The 23854-nt window shown below is 43.4% G+C and overlaps 1 protein-coding gene across 1 annotated transcript in view; it reads left to right on the top strand.

Annotated features, from left to right (window-relative positions):
• The window catches only part of RNPC3 (RNA binding region (RNP1, RRM) containing 3), a 343990-nt gene extending 321056 nt beyond the window's left edge, over positions 1–22934 (top strand). The window contains exon 16 of the mRNA XM_085602252.1: positions 22823–22934. The gene's annotated coding sequence lies outside the window, so the exon portion shown is untranslated. The remainder of the gene's footprint in view (positions 1–22822) is intronic.
• The last annotated feature ends 920 nt before the right edge of the window (positions 22935–23854 follow it).

Here is a 23854-nt window from a genome sequence, read left to right as displayed (position 1 = left end):
GAGTTACTGCTCATACAGAAATTTATTGGGCCACTCATAATTAGGGTGTTAAAGTATTCTAAAGAACATTTACTTTGTTCTAAAACATTCACCAAGGTATGATTTTTGAGTCAAGTATACCCATTGTTTCAATGACAGCCAGAGATTATTACCCTTGTCAGGGGAGCACTGCACCCCATTCACATGACACAGGGACAGGATGTTTTTCTTGATGTGCAGGGTGGCCCAGCACTCAGCTGCCACTCCACTCTGGCAATTTACTTCACTCTAGACTACACCACCCCACTATATGACACTGTATGCCACTCTATGAAATCCATTCTATGACACTCTACTCTAAGACTCTAAGACACTCCATTCTATGCCACTCTACAACACTTTATGCCACTCCACTATACTATACTATATGTTACTTTAATCCACTCCTTGACACTCCACTCCGCGACACTCCACTCCGCGAAACGACGTGACACTCCACTCCACTCTGCGACATGACGCGACACTCCACGACACTCCGCAACACTCCACGGCACTCTAGGCACACTCCACGGCACTCCACTCTTCAACACTCCACTCTATGCCACAGTATGATACTCCACTTTACAACACTATGCTACTGCATGGCACTCTATGCCACTCCACTCCTGAACACTTTATTACACACAGCAACACTCCATGCTATGCCACTCATATCTATGACATTTTACTCCATTCTATGCTATGCCACTCCACTCCGCTCTACTCCACTGCACACTACTCCACTCTAGAACACTTTACTCCACTCTGCAACACTTTACTCCACTCTGCAACACTTTACTCCACTCTGCAACACTTTACTCCACTCTGCAACACTTTACTCCACTCTGCAACACTTTACTCCACTCTGCAACACTTTACTCCACTCTGCAACACTTTATTCCACTCCGCAATACTTTACTCCACTCTGCAACACTTTACGACACTCCTCTGCGCCCTTCCATGTCACTCCACTCTATGACAATCCATTCAACTCTACCCCACTCTACACTACACCACTCTACACCACTCTGCCATTTAACTCTAGGCCTTTCTGCTCCACTCTGTCCCTCCACTGTAATCCACTGTGTGACTCTACTTCATGCTACGACACTCCATTCTATGACACTCTATGCCACTCTCCGACACTCTATGCCACTCCACACCACTCTGCTCCACTCTACGCCACTCCGCTCTACACCCCTCCACTCTAGGCTCCTCTGCTCAACAACCCTCCACTCTATGCCACTACATGCCACTCTATGACACTCTGTTCCACTCAACGTTCCTCCCCTCTGCAACCCTCCACTCTACACTAGGGGTGGAAGGTGAACTCTGCTCTGCTGGCGGAGCTTGCAAAGATTTCTCACTCCGCTTGGAGCATGAAGTTCGGTAAAAAAACTCTGCTTCCCGTGTAGCGGAGTCTACCAGCGCCGCCGCCAGCCCACCCCTGCTTGAGACCAATTTCACTATGGCCTCCTCTCTAACGATCAGGCGCCCCACAGCATCTTCTCTAGAACCTATGGAGTCCCAGCACTACCTTCCCTAAAGCCCTGGGTTCCAGAAACCTAGCTCAATATTTGGAGCCCCAACACCAACCGCTCCCCCAAACCCGAATATAGGTGAGAGATACAGTGAAGTGCTTGCTGTCTTCCTTCAATAAGGGACCAAGGCGATGCCTTGCCTGGAGTGGTAGCATTGGTTGCACCCTGCTAAAACTACTGGTGACAGTACCAGTGGCGTAACGATAATTGATGGGGGCCCCCCTGCAAGGTACTTGGCTTGCGATGTAATGGTTTGCGATGTAACAACACAGTTGTTATAACGACCCCATTGTAATGGAATGCGTTGTATTGCATTAGTTGTAAACAATGTCTCCCAATCGAAGTGTTCTCCACGAGGCTGTTTCTAGAGGATACGATAGGATGCCCTGGGGGGTTCCAATTTATTTTTCTACACTTTGGAAGACGATAAAAAGTGGGTAGTTCAAGATATTCACAGTACATAAAGTTGAAATCTTAGTCTCCCAAAATTCCCCTTTTCTTCCATTTCATCAGCAATTTGTAGAAATTCCGTACCCTGTCCTCATATGCTGTTCTGGTGATGGATCTATAACATTCTTCCATGGACAGTTGTCTGTGAGCCTCCTTTTGATACTGTTCCTCGTTTAATAGTACCACATTTCCAACCTTGTCTGAGGGTTTGAATATTGGAGCCTCATCATTCTTAAGATCCAAAATGGCTTTCCATTGGCCTGGAGTGATGTTGTTCCGCATTAGATTCGGATCTTCCGATTGTAGTTTTTTCAGTTCCTCAATTACTATTTCTTGGAACATATCGATGACATTGTGAGGAGTCTGTGGAATGAAGCTGGATTTAGCTTTCAAATTACTTACGCCACTTTTTTGAGCAATTCCTAAATTTTCCAAGAATTCTGCCAAGTCTCTATGTCCCTCTATTTCCTTGTCCTGTATTTGAGAGATCTTCCAATTCCCCCAAGGTCATGAGTGCCTCCAAATCTTGCCCTGTTAACTAATCTGTGATTTCTTCCTTGGTATCTTTATGTATTTTGTCTTTTATGGAGTGTAACAGGTGTATTTTCATCATTTTTAGTTTCCTTATATACTTATACAGGTCAATCCTGATTTTTGTATAATTGAATTGTACTGCAGGGCAAAATGTCAGGCCAAACTCGAGCACTAGCATTCCATGTTAATTTTCTGCTTGACATGTTCATCACTGTTTGATTTGTACCTCCTACTTCCATTTTCCCTGAGCTTGCTATGTGTCACTCATTGGTTTGGGGAAACTCCCCTCTCCTTCATTCCCCTTCTTGTTTTCCTTCTTTACTTTTCCGGGAAGTGGGTACGTTGGGGTGGGTGTTGTCAGGTTTGTCTGATCAACTGGTATTCATGAAAATAGGTTGCCGCATTTTCTTTTCCCGCATCCTTGTTGAGGGTTCTACCTCTGATACCTCTACTTCCGATTCTGAGGTCTCTATTGATGAATCATGGGCGGATGTTCTCCCCAAATTAAGTTGTTTCATTGGAGAATCTAACTTTCTTGCAAATGTTAAAATGCGCCATGATTCATAGTCGCGTTCATCTCATATATATACATATATGTATATATATATATATATATATATATATATATATGTATATATATATATATATATATATATTATCTACTGGCGGTCGCCAGTAGATAGTTATAGTTAGGACCGCGTTTCCATAGGAAATCCGCAACATTCTATTTGGAGTAACTTTGGTGCCGGATGACGAATCCTCGCGAAATTTTCAAAATAGGTGGGGCGCTCCACTCCGCTCCTACCCTAAAAGTCTCGGGGGGATTTGTCAAGCGGGGGCTGAGAAAAAAGGGGGGTCCCAAAACGCGTTTTCCCCATGCAATTTTCCATAGGGACCTTTAGTCCAAGGTACAGCCCGAACGGCTGAACAGAATGACTTGAAATTTGGCAAAGAGGTAGTCCTCATCTCAGGGATGTGCCTTTTGCATATATGGAGTCAATCTGTTCAGTAGTTCCAGAGAAAATTGCAGTTAAAAGCACATACATATCTATAGCCGCGCACCGTGCGCGCACCGTGCGAGCACCCTAACGTGCACGAGCGTAATTCTGATTGGTGGTTTCATGTCAGTCAACGTTCGAATCGGTCGGAATCAGGAAGTGTCGGCCGCCATTTTGTTTGTTTATCAGTGCGAGAGTGAAAAAGGAAGGTGGCGAACGTGAAAAGGGGGCAGGGTAGAGAGTTCCTGACCCCCTAGCCTTTGTCAGGGGGTCCCTGAAGGACCCCGAAGGGTGAAAAAAACATTTTATTTTTTTTTCAAAAAATCACGGGGTGCGTGCACCGTGCGAGCACTGTGCGCGCACGGTGACAAACCTTTAAAAAAAAAAAGATAAAAAATATAATAAAACATACATAACTTAGCATTTAAAAAGCCGTACAAATTCACTTAAAAAACCATAGGTTTCACACACGTTATAGTTAGGAATTAGCATTTAAAAAACCTTACAAATTCACTTAAAAAACCATAGGTTTCACACATGTTATAGTTAGCTGGACATTTCACTCGTAAAAAACCATCGAAATTCCCCCGTTATAGTTAGTTCAGATAACTATAACTCGCGCGGCCGCCACTCTATCACAAGGATGATGTCATGAGTGATGCCACTGACCATGTCATGAGTGATGTAATATGTGATGTCATCAGCAGTGGATTGCGGTCGCGCGAGTTATAGTTATCTGAACTAACTATAACAGGGGAATTTCAATGGTTTTTTACGAGTGAAATGTCCAGCTAACTATAACATGTGTGAAACCTATGGCTTTTTAAGTGAATATATATATATATATATATATATATATATATATATATATATATATATATATATATATATATACACACATATATGGTACCAACAGTTCAAAGAACAACGCTGCGCACTCGGGCTCCTTTATATTTTCAAAGATTTATTTTTCCATCAACCTCGGAAAAAGAAAAACTGACAAACGCGTTTCAGCCACCTGGCTTTCTTCTGTGTCAGTAGTTACTCGCCACATTGGGCCTTTTAACAACATTTGATTTCATTGAATTACGCTAGCTGTCAGAACAATCAAAATAATAGAAGGACCAAAGATTTAACAGTACATGCAAATTAAATTGCGGCCATCTTGGAGTGTCTGTGGTGTAGATTAAACTTATTTACAAGTGAACCAAAATAAATTAAAACATCAGTATGAGTTGGTATATTTACACTCAATACTATGTATAATCATCATGTAATATTTCATTTTTGTCTTTTCTGATATTAACTGGGTGTAACACTTTGTAAATTCCTTCCTACATATATTTTCACTAAGGAGAAATATAGCCCAAATGCGCCCAGTACTGTATCCGGTTAATACACTTTATATTGTCCCATACACCATTTTTTTGTGTTCAACCTTGTATTTGACCCATTTTAAACAATCACGCCCCGAATGGGAAATTTCATTATCTAGACAACAGTAAGCCTAATTCTTGCCTTTTCAGCAGATTCACCCAAGAGCAGGAATCTAGTCCATTAAAACTGGGGGATTCTGCAAACAGACTACACAATTGTGCGCTTGCTATCTGACAGGCCCAATACAACATTTAAAAAGAATGCCTCACTAAAGGATATTCTGGTTGAGCATCCCTGCCTCTGTCCTGATACCCGACTTGTGTCCTAGGAACTTAGCAACTGTGCAACAACAAGCATTGGCATAGCCAATAGGTCTCGCTTTTGGGAACTTATAAGTATTTAGTTATCCAGCACAATATACTTGGTGCAACAACATCAACTGTTGCATGGCTAAACACTTATAAGGTCCCAAAGGCGAGACCTATTGGCTATGCCAATGCTTGTTTTTTAAAGCCCCTTTTTCTTTCCCACCCTGAAACAGGATTTAAAAGGTCTCCAGACTTTTCCAAAGTGGGAAACAGTAGGGAATATTCAAGAGAAGCAGAGTCCTCCGACTAGATCTCACATGTCAGTTCCCAAAAACTTGAACAATTTTGGTCTTTTGTGTCAAGTTAGCATACTGGAAAGCCCTCCTTGCCTTGCCTACGGGTGCCTACAGAGGAATTGACAAAAAGACAAAAAAGTCATCTAAATCTGCACCCATAACGTTTGCCTGCTTCTACAAACATACTTCCCCTTGAGAAAGCTTCCACTACAGCCCACCCCCCTCCCCAGTGTTGGGGTGATCTATTCCCGACCCATCCTGAGTGGGAAAGAGTCTGGTCGGATTTGTTGGATGCCCAGAAATGTATGTGTGTTTGGGCATTAAATAAATAACACCCAAAAGCAAAATGTAATTAAACAACAAGACACAAAGGAATGGATTATAAGGTGTCCGTGGATGTCTCTTTGAGGGTTGGAAGGGTAATGCGATGTGTCATTTCATCTGTAAAGAAGATTTACAGCATTTGTAAGTGCATCAGTTTCACCAAGGGTGAGGCCATGGAAACTGCATTTGGTGCCTGAGTTACGGTTGGCATCCCTGCTCTACAATTTATGGATTCTGACCCTATCCTCGATCAGTCAATTTCAGTGTTTTTTTCATATCTATTCGTAACCATGACTGCCTTTCAACTGTATTTTGTAGGTGAATTTCAGACGATTTTTTTAAACAAATGTGAAGATGTTAGAGCCTTAAGATCTCTCTCTCTCTCTCTCTTTATTTATCTATTTATCTTTCTGTCTTTCTCTCTCTTGCTCTCTCTCTCTCTACATATATATATATATATATGGGAAGGGGTCAAGGTCACTAGTAATTAGGTCCTTGCGGGTGTTGGTTTTCATCAGCTTCATCACATCCTGCACACTGTGAGGTGACTTTCGTTAAAGGGGCCATTGTTCTGGGGGTAAAGGATTAGATGGGGCCACAGGGGCATATAAAGTTTGTGGTCACCAGTCACATCACTTCCTGTGTATTGCATGGTGGGATAGGTTGAAGAGGCAACATCATTGCACTTTGGATTGGGTTACTTAGCAGAGGTCCTTTTAGCATCAGAGCATCCAGGCGTTTGTGAACATCCTACTTCCCAAGCATTGCACGCTAGGGTAGTTTGAAGCAGTGCTTTCACTTTCTGCACGTGGTACTGTGAGTTGGGTTTATAAAGCAGGGTTAGTTTGAGTTTCACCAGCTCCACCACTTCCTGCGCATTGCATGGTGGGATAGGGTTAAAGGGCAGTGGCAATTTGGGACTTTTGGGGCTCTGATGTTGGTGGTGATCTGCTACTCTACTTTCTGCACATTGCATGGTGAATGGAGTTAAAGGGCAAGGGTAGTTTAGGACCTTTGGAAACCAGATGTTGGTGCTGAATTGCTCCATCACTTCTTGCGCATTGCAGCCTGGTGTGGTTGAACGGGTGGTGTCACTTTTATGGTCAGGGTTCTTGGGTTCTTCCACAGGTAGGTGGCATAGTTAATATCAATTCAATGATAGGGGGTCTATGTGTACTATTGCAGTTGGGTAGGAGGCAAAATGATAACATTTTGAGATTTGGGACTTCCAGGCTTGCATCATGGTCATGCCACTCCCTAGTCAGGGTTCCTGGGTGATGTGACTTCTCGGAAAAATGCAGAACAAGCATTTGCAATGCAAGAGGTCTCGCATTTACGAGAGGTTGAACTATTGGCATTGTAAATGACAATGCCTTTTATTTCTGTGTTGTTTTTAAAACTTTGTAAAAAAAAAACTCATTGTCAAAAATGAGATTTTAACCTGTGGGCAACGGGGAAACTTCCAACCTACAACCATAAGCGCCAAGAAATTAGAGACCCCATCATCAAATGAAGAAAATAATTTCTGAATAGCCACGGATGCCAACCTTTCACTGATGCTTCTAGGAAATCAAGTGACAAGAAGCAACTGCACAATGTGTGCAAAGCAACGCATTGCCTCCCACCTAGGCTAGCTGCAGAAACCACAGGCCACTTTCCCCCTTGTTATGTTGTGAGAAGACAATGCAAATTAACTGTACCAAGCAACTCAAAGGTGCTCAAGAGCATTACACAAGACAAAATCTTTTGAGCGGGTGCCCAGCCCGCTTCTACATTTATTTTAACTCTCGAGGGAGCCTACCCCTCTTGCCGCCGAGAAGTAATCACCGCCGCGGCCCTGTTTGGCAAAACCGGAAGTCAGGTGCCCTTGCCCGGGACGTGGGTGTGGCCTGCTCCGGCAGGAAGAGAAACCGGTGTGCAGTGCTAACGCGGGGCTCCCATGCTGGAGGGAGAGCCCCGCGGTGGCGGCCGGAGTGGAGAAAAGCCCCGGGGCCCGGGTGAAGAGTGCGGGCGACTGAGGCTGCCCACTGCAGCGCGGGGCTCCCAGGAGTGCAGGGAAGCCCCGCAAGAGAAGTGCTGTCGCCACGAGGAGGACCCCCCGCCAGAATAGAGCAGCCCGGTGAGTGAAGAAGGGCTGGGGGGGCTCCGTGTGGGCTATTGTTGGTGCCTGATCGAGGCACAGTGTCCTTTTCGCATTCTGAGCGGCCCCGTCTTGCAGCGGGCCGCTCCAACGTGGATGGCATGTGGTCGGAAGGGGGACAGGAGATGTGCACATCGCGTGTGTGGACGTGCTTGTTCACGTGCGCGTACACAGGTGCCAATCGCCCCGCGCGTGCCCATCTCCTGTCCCACGTCCGAGGCAAGTCAGCAACAATAGATCTCGCTGTTGACAGCGCTTTCGCGCTGCGTTGGACAGGAGAGACCTAAAAACAGCTCTTGTGGCCTATTTTAAAATACGCAGAGCTTCCCGAGAAGCTCAGTGTGCCCAATTGCTGACAAATGGACTTAATCCATTTAGTTGTGTGGGAAGCGTGACGCAACTCCAGCAATCTTCCTTTCACATGGGGCAAGCCATGCTTTAGTTACATAAAAAAAATGACCTGGCCTCATATCCATTAATGTTTGGTCTGTCGCGAAAATTTGTCATTCTGAAAATTGGGTTATGGTTCTTAAATGTTTGGGAAGCACCGCCTTACATCTCCAATGTGCTTCTATTGTGTCGTGAATAAGCTTGAACTGCTGCAACACGTGTTGCACGTTTTTTTCTGATGAAAATGTGCACTGCTGCTGTTTGTGCTTAACCTGAATGTGGGTTAGGAAAGCTTGCACTTCTGCTTAGCATGATGTAATTGCTGTGTGTATGGGTGTGGGATGCTTACAGGGCTGCTGCTTGCTCTCTGCCTTATCTGTGTGTATTAGGGAAGTTTGTACTCTTTCCGCTGGAGGAAGAATGTCCTAGTTCTGGTATCTATTCTGTGTACATTCAAGCTTTCACTACTTATGTCCCTGCTGTACGTGCTCTATGTGTGAAAGGAAGTTGGTACTACTATTGCCCGTATTTTACCTGTTGCATAACTGAGTGACTCTCCCATCACTGCTGCGATGGTTTACCTGTTCGATGTGTGTGCGATAAGTTAGAGAAAACCTTTTCAATATATAAACTCCAAAGCTATTTGGTTGGTCCATAATTGTACCATATATATAAACTGCAACAAAGAAAAGTTGGCACTGCTAGACGGAGCCTTGTGTGTATTGTCAAAAAGTACGTGTGAGATATAAATGCACCTTTATGGCAACTTACCTTTCAGAAAATTGATTATCCACTCTTCCCCCAGAGCGAAGGGCGTTTTAATGATAATATTTAACCCCTTCCCCGCTCATGACGGAACCGCTCCGTCATGAGCCACGGTTGCTGTGTGCTCATGACGGAGCGGTTCCGTCATGCCACGACCGTTGGCGGCCGCACCGCCCACGCGGCGCTGTTTCCCCGCCTGTGCGGGGGGACAACGCAACTGGGCGGAGTCATGACGGACCGCTCCGTCATGAGCACAGCTCAACCTTGGCTCATGACGGAGTGGCTCCGTCATGAGCACAGCGCCACCGCGCTGCCCCCCCCGCACCCCCCAGCGCTGCGGCGGAATTCCTGCCGCAGCGAAGGGGTTAATATAGGTATTTATTTACATACAGCACATAATAAACCTAGCAAGTCATGTGATAAGTGCAATCATTACACTATGAATTAACACATCCATCATTGACCTCAGAGGCATGAAAAGCTCTAACGGCAGGTCTCAGGGAAGCGCATTAACCTATTGTACCACTCTACCAGGGAAATGCAACCTTCGTTTAACATGGAATCCTTTAAGTGCAAATTAGCCTTTAGTATTCATTTGTGCTATATAATTTGAAAAAATACCTATATTTCAACTTGCTTCTTTCCCAATATGTGCTTTTGAGGCATTGAATCACTACTGTACCAGTTAAAGAGTTTACCAAATACCAACCATTTTTTCCAGATCTTTTAAAATGAATCTCTTACTTAAAGGGTTAACCAGTGTTTCATCAATGCGACAATCACATTCTTCACAAATCATTTTAATAGTGCATGAAAACATGTCCCTCTATCACAGCAGTAAAATAGTGGTCTTTTTGAAGTAGCTCAAATTTGACTGTGCTGAGGGGTCGTAAATAGGGCCCAGTCTGCATGCACCTTGCCCTGTACTAAGCAAACTAGATTTTTAAGAGTTATTGTTGTGGTTAGGTCTTACTGCACAGTTAAAGATGCAACTGGCATTTTACTTGTTATATATTTCTCCTTCAGAATAAGAGAAAGAAAGTCTTTTCCACCTCCTCTTTCTAGTAAATGTACAGAAAATAAAAGAAAATGCATTGCGTCTGCTCGCATTTCTTATGTTTCCCTCATCACCATTACAACAAGCACAGGAAATCAGACTTTGCATTTCGCGCAGAGCAAAGACAAGACCCTGCAAAGAAGTTGCTCTCAAATTTTGGAATGAAGGCCTCCACCCTTCTCTGAGCAGCAGCGCAGACCGCACTGGATTAACAACACAATGGTTACCAGGGCTCCTACCTGAAGAGGTGTTAACGAATGCAAATCACGGCTTTTATTTCGCCTTCCTAAGGCAGGAAACACAGGTCAAAGTCAAAGGTGGAGGCCTGCACTGAAGGAACACCGCTCCCTTCCCCCAGCCAGCCCCTAGAAACACGTTTGGGCTGCAATTTCAACATTTGGCAAGGCAAAGAGCTGAAAGCGATCATTAGTGTAATGCAAGCTGGGAATTTGAAAACGAACGAGTTGAGTTACTTTTAAATAAAAGCCTTACTTTGATGCTTGTGCAGCAGTCAGAATGCAAGAACTAGATAAGGCCTGTTATTTAATAGTGTAAGGTGTGCGTTTCATTCTAACCTATAAAGCAATGCATAAAATGATTTACAATATCCGATGCCACTAATTCATCTGGAGGTCCTTTTTCACCTTAAGTTTATCATTTTTTATTAAACCGTTTCTTTTTGTAATTATCATTTGTAAAAGAAATACAAACTAAACACTACTGGTTAAACCAAATATTATTTTCAGAATATGTTCCACAAATGCCAAGAAGCAGTTCTGAAGTACATAAGTCTAAGAAATATTTTAATTGTTTTTGCATTTTCCTTGTACCTAAACGTTTTTCATAGTTAAACATCGAATCATGATTAAAGAATATAATTTAACGAATTGCTTCAAATCTGAGGGATGACAAAACAGCCTCCTGGAACATTCTGAGCTATGCACCACTGAAAAAATGACGGCATACGCAAATATAGACGTTTAAGCAATAGCACTGATTAGTTAAAAATTCGATGGCTCATCCCTTAGCACTGGAAAGTACCCCCAGGTTTTATTGAGTGGTTTATATTTCTTCTATTTAAGGAGCAAGCACTAATATTATGTGCAAAGTGAATGTCAAAACCTGTTTGAGCGTGTTACTTCCTATTGGAAGCTGATAAAAATTGGCTGCAAATAAAAACAAGCATTGACAAAGCCAATATGTCTCACCTCTGAGACATATTGGCTAGGAGAATGAGTTTCAGCCATGCTGCATGGCTGCAAATAATGTAAGAAATCGCTATGATGCCACTGCCGCTTCATTTTGTACTCTTTGCAGAAATTCGGAGCCTTATTGTATAAAAGCCAAGTTGGTGGATGACCAAGAGAGAATACAAAAGGCTATGTAAAAGAAGGAAAGGTGAACCTAGAACAGCTGTCCAAGTAGATAAGCCAATCAAAAGGCAGCTATCCCCAATATCAACCTAGAACTAGGCCTGGAAGGATGGACTAGGCACACACAGAGCAATTTCTCTCCAAATAAATCAGGAGGAAGGACTGGACACATGGGGTTACCAAGGCTTAACAGACCACTTCGTGGTCCGTGGCAGTCTCCAAATACCGTCAAAACAGATTTCAAGCCTGGCCCTAATCAATCAATCAGGGGAATTATAAGCGTGCTACTCACCCGTGAGGGTCTTAAGGTGCTGGGGGGCAATTCCGCTCAGTCGAAGAGCCAGGTCTTGAGTGCCCTCCTGAAAAGGTTCAGTGAGGGGGCGCGTCTGATGTTGAGCTTGTCCCAGGTCTTGGCTGCGATGTGGGAGAAGGCTCTTCCACCAGTTCTGTCTCTGGGGATGCACGGGTTTCAACGAGGGTGAGGTCGGCAGATCAGAGGTTTCTATTGGGTACGTAGAAGGAGAATCTCTCGTTGAGGTATTGGGGTCCGGTGTTGTGGAGGCATTTGTAGGCATGGGTGAGTATCTTAAAAGTGACTCTCTGCTCAACGAGGAGCCAGTGGAGGTTCCGCAGGTGTTGGGTGATGTGTTCGTGTTGAGGGATGCAGAGGACCAGTCTGGCTTCAGTGTTCTGTATGGTTTGGAGTTTGAAAGCAGGGACTTGTTGATCCCGGAGTAGAGGGCGTTTCTGTAGAAGAGGTGTTGCGCAGCGGCAGGGCGACTGACTCCAGAACCCGGGGCTCACGGTTCGATCCCCGGTGCCAGCGGCAGATCAGCCCAGTACCATGTGACTCTGGGCAATAGCTCGCTTAATCTTCCCAATGGCCCCCAGCACCTTGACACCTTCGGGTAATTGTTCGCGCTTTACAAATACTGGACACATACTGGACGTCCAGCCTGTTGGTTATGAGTGCGTGGGTGACGGTCTTTCCTGATTTATGGGGGATCCATTTGAAGGTCTTCCGGAGGATGGAGAGGGTGTTGAAAAAGCTGGCAGTGACGGCGTTGACCTGTTGGGCCATGGAGAGGGAGGAGTCGAGAACGATGCTGAGGTTTTGGGCTTGGTCCATGTGGGTTGGAGGGCTGCCGAGGATGGTGGGCGACCAGGTGTTGTCCCATGCAGAGAAGGAGGGTCCGAGGACAAGGACCTCTGTCTTCTCCGAGTTGAGTTTCAGGCAGCTGCTGCTCATCCAGGATGCGACGTCCTTCATACCTTCCTGGAAGCGGAGTCTGGTGGTGATGGGGTCCTTGGTGAGTGAGAGGATGAGCTGAGTGTCGCTGGCATAGGATACAATGCTGAGTCCGTGCTGTCTGACGATGGTGGCGAGGGGGGCCATGTAGATGTTGAAGAGTGTTGGACTGAGCGACGATCCTTGGTGTAGACCGTAGGTCATTTCTGTGGGTTCAGAGGGAATGGATGGCAGTGTGACTCGTTGGGTTCTGCCATTGAGGAAGGAGCGGATCCAGTCAAGGGCAGTTCCATGCATGCCGGTGAATGGAGTCTGACGGTGAGTGTGCGGTGGGAGACTGTCTCGAATGCTGGCGAGAGGTCGAGTTGGATCAGGGCTGCTGTGTGTCCTTGGCTGAGGAGGGTAAGGATTTCATCTTTGGCGGCAAGTAGGGCGGTCTCAGTGCTGTGGTTGCTGCGGAATCTAGATTGGAAGGGGTCGAGGATGGAGTTTTCTTTGATGAATTTTGTTAGTTGGCCACAAAAGGGAGAATGGGGATGGGTCAGTAGTTCTTGAGGTTCGTGGATCTGCTGAGGGCTTCTTGAGCAGGGGTCTGACTTCTACATGTTTCCAGTCATCGGGGAAGAAAGATACCGGTCTTGAACGTGGCATTGATGGTGTGTTATAGTTCTGGCGCGATGGCGATTGTAGCTCGGTGGAAGATGTTCATTGGGGCTCCTGAGTGTACGCTTCTCATGGTTGAGGTGGTGTCTTTGGTGGTGACTAGGGTCCAGGAGGAGATGGTGGGCTGGCTGGTGTTTCTGGCGAGGCATGTTGTTTTGGAGTCAGGTCTCTGGTCATTGAAATGGTCGTAGAGGCCCTTGATTTTCAGATGTATGTAGGATCCGAGCTTGTTGCAGAGGTCCTTTTAGGGGGCGATGTCCGTGGTTTCACTGGGGGGCTTGGTTAATTCCTGGATGAAGCTGAGGAGTTCCTTGGAGTTGCTGGAGCTGGTGAGGATCTTGCTCTGGATGAAGGTCCTTTAGGTGGATCTGGTGCATTGGTGATATTCTGTCATGGTGTCCTTGTAGGTGGTGCGATCATGACGTTTTGCTGTTCCTCCAGTTCTTACGAGACGTCTGCAGGTGCATCTTGATTCTTGGAGGTCGGTGGTAAACCAGATGGCCTTTCTGGGATGCTTTCTGTCGGAGTTGCGCAGGGGTGCAAGCTTTTCTGCACAGTTGGAGATCTATCAGTGGAGTTCTTTGGCTGCGAGGTTGGCGTCAGTGGAGGTGGTGGGGGTGTCGCGGTTGAGGGTGAAGTCCGTGATTTCCAGTTCCTTCGCGGAGGGCACGTAGCAGGTTTAGGTGGCTTGCGTATGTCGACATGGAAGTATGCACAGTGGTGGTCCGTCCATGGGGGTTGTGTGATGTGGCTGAAGTGGATGTTGTTGCCTCCTGCAAAGAAGGGGTTGAGGGTATGTCCTTCCTTTTGTGGGTGGGCGTGGTGATGAGCTGTCTCAGTCCTATGTTGGCGAGGTTGTCCGGGAGGTTGGTGGATTTGGGGTCACTGGGGTTGTTGAGGTGGAAGCTCAGGTCTCCGATGAGTATGTAGTCCATGGAGGCGATGGTGTGGGACATGATGAGGTCTGCGATGGTAGTGGAAAATGTGCCTTGAGGTCCTGGGGGTCTGTAGGCGAGGGTGCCATGAAGCGTGGTTCTAGGGCTGGTCTGGATCTGGAAATGGAGGTGTTCGGTGGTGGAGAAAAGGTAATTTGTAGTGGAGGTGGAGAGTTGGAGGGAGCTATTGTGTATGATGGCGAGTCCTCCTCCTGAGCGGATGAGGCGGTCCTACCTCTGTATCTTTTATGTGTCACGGATGACGGTGGCGATATCGGGGGTGGAGGAGGTGTTGCTCCATGTTTCTGTGAAGAAGGCAACATCTGTTGAGAGGGTGTCAAGGAGGTCCCAGATCTCTACGGCATGTCTGTGTAGGGAGCGCATGTTGAGGAGGATGCACTTCAGTTCTTCGGAGATGTTGGCGTTTGGGACGGGGGCGGTGGCCATGGCCGTGGCCGTGGCCATGGCTGTGGGGGTGCAGACGGTGGTGAAGGTTCGGCGGCAGTGGCGGAAGGAGAACTGTCCGTGGGTAGTGCTCAGTGTGGAAATCTGGCAGTTGTTGCTCCTTCCGGGGTTGAGTGCGAGGAGAGTGGTTGAGTCGTAGCGGTGGATGGTCGTGATCCAGGGTTCCTGGTGCTGGTCGTGGTCAGGTCGCGGACGGGCGCAGACGGGCTTGACTTTGGTGCACCTTCGGTGTGCCAGCAGCTCGGCCGCCATTATATAGGGGGGGGGGGGGGAGGGAGGCACAGTTGGGAGGCGGGCATGGGAATCGGCAGGGGCAAGTCCAGTCAGACTTTTTATTTACACTCCAAAGTAAACATTGCCCTATTACAGTTGTAGTATTTACTTTCATCCCGTGTGGTATAGACAAAAACTGTGGGGCAGGAGACAATTAGTTCTTCATTTTCACCTTATACTCTTAGCAGATTGAATGTTTCCAACAGAACTCACTGCTTTCTCTATTATATAGAATAAAAAAGATATATATATATTTATACATACGAAAAAACAGGCAGTCCATCCTATTAGTAGGTGTAGAACCGATGTGTGAGAGGCTGCAGCTACTTCTTAACAGACCTAGAGACCCGAGCAGTAGACTATTTCATCCTGGCCAGTAGCTGATCTAGCATTAGTAGAACTGAACTACACAAAAGTTCTCATGGTGAAGCAACAGAGGCCACTTCTCAAGTACTTCTGCGAATGCCTCATTCCCATCTTTGCTGTGCTTGTGTCGCTCCATATTGGAACAATGTACATGAGCACCAGTTAGATCTCATTAATTTTTTGAGGCCCAAGGAGATTAAGTGAGTTGTCTCGGATCACAGGATGTTGATTCAACATCAAGGATTGAGTTCTAATTTCCAAGTCTTCAGCTATGGCATAACACATTCTTTCCACACTTCCAGCTTGAAAACGATCTCACTTATAAGTAAGGCTTCCAGTTTTCAATTTTTACTGACACAAAACCATCTATTATCTGTCTGTATTTATTTTTAAAAGTGGAAAAGTACAGAAAATTGTGGTTCTTGTGACACTCCATGTTGTCCTCGCTAAACAGATGGAAACCATGTGATTCCCTTAGATACAGGCATATGTTAACATATATTTGTGTATAATGCTAATATTTACCTGTCGGTGTAGTGTTATGTTATATGTGGGGGCTTAATTTGCTGAAGCCCAACAGGCATCAAAGTATGAGTGAATGTTTATCTGCTAAATAAAGGTGGAAATAAACATTTTACTACTCCATGTATTCTCGAAACATAAAATAAATATGGATAAATACCAATAAAGTGGTCAAAAAATAAATAAGGATAAATACAGACAGAAATGTTAAAAAAAAAAAAAACATAAAACCGGGAGCCCTACTTATAAGGCAAGTGGTTGAGCAAAACCTATGCTACTTCACAATGTTGTAGTTCAACTGATGAAGTCTAAGAAGACAAACTATGTTTAAAATACTCAGGAAGGATGTGGACACCAACAGGAGGTGGGCTGTCTTATAGCAGAACTTCACACCGCAGCTGAAGAGCCATGACCCAACAGTAATAAGTGTGGGTACCAAAGCAGTAGCAAGGGCACCATTGGGCCTTAATGCAACGTAGGAATGTAGGTTCCTATATATATATATATATATATATATATATATATATATATATATATATATATCCAAGTCCAAAAAGCACCCCATTTAGAAGAGCCAGCTTACAGGTAGACAATCTTCGTGTTTATTATTTGCACTGCGCTGTTTTTCCTGCATAATAAACACGAAGATTGTCTACCTGTAAGCTGGCTCTTCTAAATGGGGTGCTTTTTGGACTTGGATTATTTACGGCCGAATCCCGGTCGGGGAAGAGCCCTGCCACAGAGAAGTGGACCGAGCTGCAGTTATTTGGCAAGCAGCGTTTAGGGCAGGAAGATCGTGATGCAGGTTTGGAAAAATGCAGCGCAAAAGCTTTGTGACAGTTTCCAGACCCACTGGGGTGTTTAATCTTTTTAATACTGACATTGCACAGGAGCAGCTCACTGTAGCGTTATTTGGCACTACTAATACCAGCAGGCTCTGGGTGAGCCAACGCCCACTGGGGCAGGTGTTAATGATTTAAGTGAAGCCGGTGCTCCCTGCAGTGTTAAATGAAGCCTCTGAAGAAATGCTCGAGGAGCATGAAACGCATCAGGCATATTATTTAATTTGGACTTTGTTGGCATTGCACTGCGCTGTTCGTCCTGCATAATAAACACGAAGATTGTCTACCTGTAAGCTGGCTCTTCTAAATGGGGTGCTTTTTGGACTTGGATATATATATATATATATATATATATATATATATATATATATATATATATATATATATATATATATATATTCAATTAAAAAAAACATAGGTTTCACACATGTTATAGTTAGGTGGACATTTCACTCGTAAAAAAACAATGAAATTCCACCGTTCTAGTTAGTTCAGATAACTATAACTCGCGGGCCTCATTTGATATTCACAGCTGTGCAGCAATTAGTGCCAGCTGCTATGTTAAGGCCACAGTTCTTTGGGGGCATTATTGTGAATGAGATAGGAGTGAGATGCACTCCTCTGCCCCAGCGCAATTACGCTCTTTTGGATATTGTTGCATTGGCAGCGCGCCCTGACACTTGGGACATAGGGCATTTGAGCCCCTTTGAGAAGGCCAGTTGGCCAGGGGGACTGTGAGGTTTGTAGGGCACCTGGCCCTAATGTGATTTATGTGGTGCTAGTAAATGTGATTCATGTACTATGATCCCTGTTTTCCGTTTTTACTGATTTTTACAGATAAATACAAACAGAAAACATTTATTTTCTTGTCTATTTATTTTTAAATGTGGATAAAAATGGACATTGGTTTGCGTTTGAGTAATTCTAAATACTGTCTGCCGTGACTGCCAGGCCAATAGCTGTGTGGATTGATAGGTAAGGGGACTAAAAAAGAAAGGAATTTTAGTAAAGAGGCTTTAACAGCAGTAGATAAGCAAAAGGTTGATCCTGAAATTTGCATTTTTTCTTATAAGTGCATTGATTTATTTTCTGCGTGTGTTACAGCATTGAAACCTAGTAGGCATTCAATCATGACCGCATATTTACCAGTTATATAAATGTGGAAATATGCTTATTACAGTTTCAGTTTTCCACAAAACCCCCCAAAAATACGGATACATACAGATAAATTCCGCAAAAAACTAAATATGGATAAATACAGACGGAAATGTCAACAAAATGTATATACCATTAAACCGGAAGCCCTAACTATGATTTATGCACCCTATTTTATGCCTCTAACTGTGGTTTATGTATGAGGTTACCTGCATGCTATGGTTTATGCTATTTCCTACTGTGAATTTTACCCCTAATGTGAGTTATGCTTAGGAGGTTAGGGTCTAATGTGTTTAGACTTATGAGATGATTGTGTAAAGTATTTATGCTGGTGAGGCTGGCGTAGAATGTAATTCACTCCTAAATGTGATACTGTTCATAATATGGTTCACGTTACAGGATGATGCGGAGTATAGTGTCTGCCAGTGATTTATGGCTGTGTTCTACGTTTATGTGATGTCCTACTTTTACTAAGTTCACTTTGTGATGGTTCTGACAGTGGTCCAGTTGGCCCTCTCAGGTGTACATTATACCTTGTAGATATTACCTAGTGCCAGGTGGCACAATGTATATTATGTGATTACTATTCTAATGTGTTATGAGAATACAAAGGCTATTTTTGATATAACCTTGTGTGGAGTTCCTTTTGTGGTGTGCCTGGTATGCTGTTGCTGTGTGCGTGCGCAAACGCTTTACACATTGCCTCCGGGATAAGCCTGACTGCTCGTGCCAAGCTACCATGCGTGTGAGCAGGGGTTATCTTTGGTGTGTAACTCCCTTGCCCTGACTAGAGTGGTGGTCTCTGCCTGGCTTTGGCGCAAGCCTTAGCCAACCAGAGTTCCCATTTCTAACACTTAGCATAATGCAATGATAGTCACTCACTCATCTAGCCATCATCTAAAAGAATGTATTCCATAGTGCATATTAATATGTAACCGAAGGCAAAGCAACACAAACACTGGGGGCCTCATTTATGAAAACAGTTGCATCGCTGCGTGAAACCAGTGATGCAACAGTTTTCACTGTGCCCTCCTTGCGACACCATGGATGCACTGTATTTACTGTACGATGCTCCATGTCGCAAGGAAGTGTTCCTGACGTATCTGTAGACGCAAAAGTGACGCATTGCCGGAGTTGTGTCACAAACATGATGCAACTCCAGCAATGCATAGGGTAGTCCCATTCCAATTGCACTGCGTCACCCTTATCCCTGCCATTAGGTAGGTATAACGTTTTGATGCAGTGGAGCCCTAGAAGTGTCGCAGTGAAATTTCATAGATTTCCCTGCGATTCTTCTATGACCTATTTTTAAGCTTGAACGTCCACCATGCATACATTATACCTGATGCAGGTATAATGTGGCGCAGGGCTTTACAAGGAGACGCACCTGCCTAGATGCGTCACCTTATAAATATGGCACAACATATGGCGCAATTTTTGCGAGTACCTATTTTGCGAATGCATTTTAGGAATTGCAATTTGCGATTCCTTAAATGCAATTTTGGAAGCACCCAAAATTTGCAATCTGGCCTTAAGGAATCGAGATTTCCTAGAAGAATGCACTTTTTTGCATTTTCCTAAGTGTCTTGTTGTGCACATACATGCCCTTAGGGCATGTGTGTGCGCCACATGTGCACACATGCGTATTTCAGGGGTGCAACACGGTGTCCTTTTGGCACCCTTGCACTCTTGAAATTGCATGCGCAATTTGCGAGTACCTATTGGGTGCACACAAATTGCGCAAGCAATTCCAATTAATTTCCATGGGCCTCTTGGCCCATAAAAATGAATGGGAAGCCATTCCTTATTTGCGACTCACAATTTGCGAGTCGCAATTAAGGAATGCGTAGGAATCGCAATTTTAATTGCAAAACCTACATACATTGCATTTTGCGAGTCCTTAATAGCAAATCGGTATAATTCGCTATTAAGGACTCGCAAAATACAATGTTGATACATCTGCCCCTGAATTCCTAATACAAGCATCAAAATGGAACAATAGACATTGATGCCTATAGGGTATTTGCAAAAAACAATCAAATCCCTTTATATTGTAGTGTGGCATAGTGCACCATCATTCTTTGATTGCAGATAATAATAAAACTGCAATAGTGAAGTATTCTGGGATTTGAAACTGACCCAAATTGATTTTAGCAGAGTTTATAAAACCACAGATAATTTTCAGAAACAAATGGTCTAAATTCAACGGCTTCATGTAAATAAAGATTTTCTTTAAGAGATAGAACAAAGGTTAATTTGCATTAAAAATATTTTTAACATGAGGGTATGCAGCTTTTCCTTTGATGTGTATGTGCTTTCTGCTGCTAGCATGTGTTTCTAGTGAGCAAAGTGTGTTTAAATGCAAAGTGTGTTTAAGACTGCAGTACCGCCTCCTGTCTACAGGGGCAGAGCTGAGCAGAAATTTAAACACACTTTACCAAACACAGGTCCCCACAAGGCAATTTTTTTAAAAGTTGTAAAAATTGACACAGATGTTCCTGAAGTCATTTTTTATCATTTAGAAGACATTGCCTTGTGGGGACTTGGGTTCAGGTCCCCACAGCGTGAGTGTGTTATCACACCCAAGTCCCCACAAGGATAGTAACACAAACACACACACACACACACACACACACACACACACACACACACACACACACACACACACACACACACACACACACACACACACACACACACACACACACACACACACACACACACACACACACACACACACACACACACACACACACACACACACACACACACACACACACACACACACACACACACACACACACACACACACACACACACACACACACACACACACACACACACACACACACACACACACACACCCACCATTTCTGTACAGTGTCATAGTTCGACAATCTCACATTTATGTGTGTGGCTGTTGTCATGGCTTTTCTAAAATGTGCACAAGAGACATAGTTCTCTCATATCACATTATCTTGGCTATTAGTAGTATCATTCCGGCTCTTAGGGAGTGATTTAATTTTTAGGCATGAGTAAAATTGTTTTTCAGAGAAGCAGGGTGAAAGCAGAATTGGTCTTACAAATCAAACCTCTAACTGTAAAAGCAAAACGTGCTGCATTGAAACCAAATGCTTCCTTAAAGTATGATCTGAATAAGTGTATGCATGCTCTATAATATTTCTCGGGGTTATTTTTATAGAAACCTATTTTGATATGCAATAAAAGCTATTTCAAAATAAAGCCAATTGTTTTACCTTTTGGCTTCTCAAATGAAGACATATTGTCTTTGTCAGTGATTATTGCTGGTGCGGTTCAGCATCTACAAAAATAGAAACAAATGTTATTGCAGATGCTAAAGAGCATAACCATTGACATTGTTTACCATTGGCTTTATTATCATTCTCATTTGCTTGCTTCATATTCAGTGACGTTCTATGTTCCAGCTTTTCCATCTTGTTTGTACCTCCCCTGGAAGGCAGCCTCTTTGCCATCTCTCTGGTTGTCTGGCTTCTATCTTTCCACTGCTCACTTTTTTCGGAAACACGTTTTTTCTTTTTGCTTAAGAATGCAGGATTTTTTTTAGCTCGCTACCTCTTCTTCTCCTCCCCTGCCGAACATTCCCCCGCCACCGCACGCTCTTTGTTGATGTCTGAATCGTGATGCAAGCTCTGTCTTGTGTTCTGTGCACCTGCCAAACTGTCTGCCTCCCCATGCTCCGTATTGCTTTCTTGCCTGTGTGCCTTTCTCCTCCCTCACTTCCCCCACCTGATCCTTCATTGCCCCAAACCCCACAGTTTTTTAAATATTTTTTTAATTGTTATTTCTATTTATTCATTTATTTATTTGGGGGGGGGGGGGGACTGCTTCCAGCCTCTTCACCTAAAAGTAAATATCACTTTTGTGCCACTTCATTTTATTTTATTTACTGATCTATCTTGGACGACTGAATATTATAAATTGCATAAAATATCACTTTTTGTTTTCTGCAGACAGTATACCCGGAACATATTCATTGCTTTTGGAGCACATGTTGTAGAATCCACACTATACATTATCTTGCTAAAACACTTGATGATCAGGGGGATTAATTCTTCAATTTGGCTTTAAAAGCCACATGCACATTATCTAGCAAGTTCATTGTTAAGCTCCTCAATACTATTTCAGTTTTTCTAACTTATTTGGAAATGTCATATCTGAACAATGACTTGAGAATTATACAACAGAATTATGACCCAAAGCAAAAAAAAACATTTTGCAATATTTGTAGAGCTAGATTCAGTGACTGTTGTAAACCAATATACAGGTGCTGCATTGACTAAGACTGTCTAATGAACTTTTGAGGTAAATGATAATAGCATAACATTTTGAAATGGCATTCTGATTTAAATGCAGGCTCGTGTATTAGCGGCTATATGTAGGTATTACTAGCGAATGGCAGTCTTTTGAAAAGCAAAACTGAATGTACAAACATCCATCTTTCAACTGCCTTCTGTTTTTTATATTTTATATTTGGACTACAGTGATGTGTTTACTCCAGCATTTTCTTAAAGTGATTTTTGGTGAACTCCTCCCTCCCCCTCCACAAAAAAAGTCTGCATGGGGTTGTCTGACTTCTAGATTTTAGATGTGTTTTCTTATTGTTTAACTACCAGAGAGTGCTTCTTTTGCTATTCGTTTTTCTGTCCATATCGTTATGCTGAATCTTTGCATATCAAAGAGACAACTTTGACCTTCATTGTCGGACATCATGCATGTTTTATTTGTTTATAACATTACAGGCTCCCTGATTTGTTCAGACTTTGAGCTATGAAGAGAAGCAGTTTTGTCATCCAGAATGCTACACCATGTAAATGTAGTCCCAGTTTTTATTCTTCGTATATTGAGTTGTATTTGTGTTAGGGCCATAATAGCAGCAATTTTAAAGTACTTCTAATAATCAATTTTCAAATCAGCTGGTTTCTTCAGAATGTCCTTGCCGTTCCTCCTCTTTCAATGCTCTGTTTTTTATCATTAAAGTGAGCACATAAGCCAAGATTTTATTACGTCAATATATCTTTGTGCCCAAGTACAGTGAGACAGTTAAACAATGCACACAAACCAGTGCCTAACAAAAATTAATGTGTCCTCATGTAATGCAACTGGTGCTATTTAAAGTGCTTTGATACCCGATTCAGGTCAAGTTCGTGCTGTATAAAACTCTGGGGAAAAAAAAACATGGTGCAAAAACAATTGGGGACTCAAATTGTGAGCTGTGATTCATTTCTAATTTGTGTTTTGGTGACATCATTTTGTTATTTAAAATGTTAAACATGTTATGTTTATATGTATATTTTGTTATTTGTTATGTTTATGTATATTTTGTTATTTAAAATGTTAAATATGTTATAAAAAGGCTTGATTTTTGGTATTGATCATGTCCCCATAAAAATAATGAGGCCTCCCTGCACAAACTTAAATCCAGAGATATATTTAACTTTGAAACTTGCAAACCAGGAGGCCTAAACGTGGGAGAGGACTTTAATATACATTTGCCGATAAAATTCAGTCCACCCCTGTGGTGTGATCATAAAATGTTATGCATTGAATGAGTATATTATAGTGAGTATTGTAAAAAAAAAAGAAAAAAAGGAAAAAATTCTGATAGACTTTTTTTAATCAGTTTTTGCATTTATAGTCGAAAACTGCAGGAAGGGATGCACATACAACAGATGTGATTGAGTATGAAATACAAATTATAATAGAAAGTGCCCTCTTGGGCCAGTAAATTTAATTTATTTGTTTCAGCTAGGTATGCAATATGAATGCAAAAT

This window comes from Triturus cristatus, chromosome 4_2 (genome assembly GCF_964204655.1).
Source record: "Triturus cristatus chromosome 4_2, aTriCri1.1, whole genome shotgun sequence".
NCBI classification, from domain to species: Eukaryota; Metazoa; Chordata; class Amphibia; order Caudata; family Salamandridae; genus Triturus; species Triturus cristatus.
Note: the sequence above shows the minus strand (reverse complement) of the source record. Positions and strands in the feature narration are given on the sequence as shown.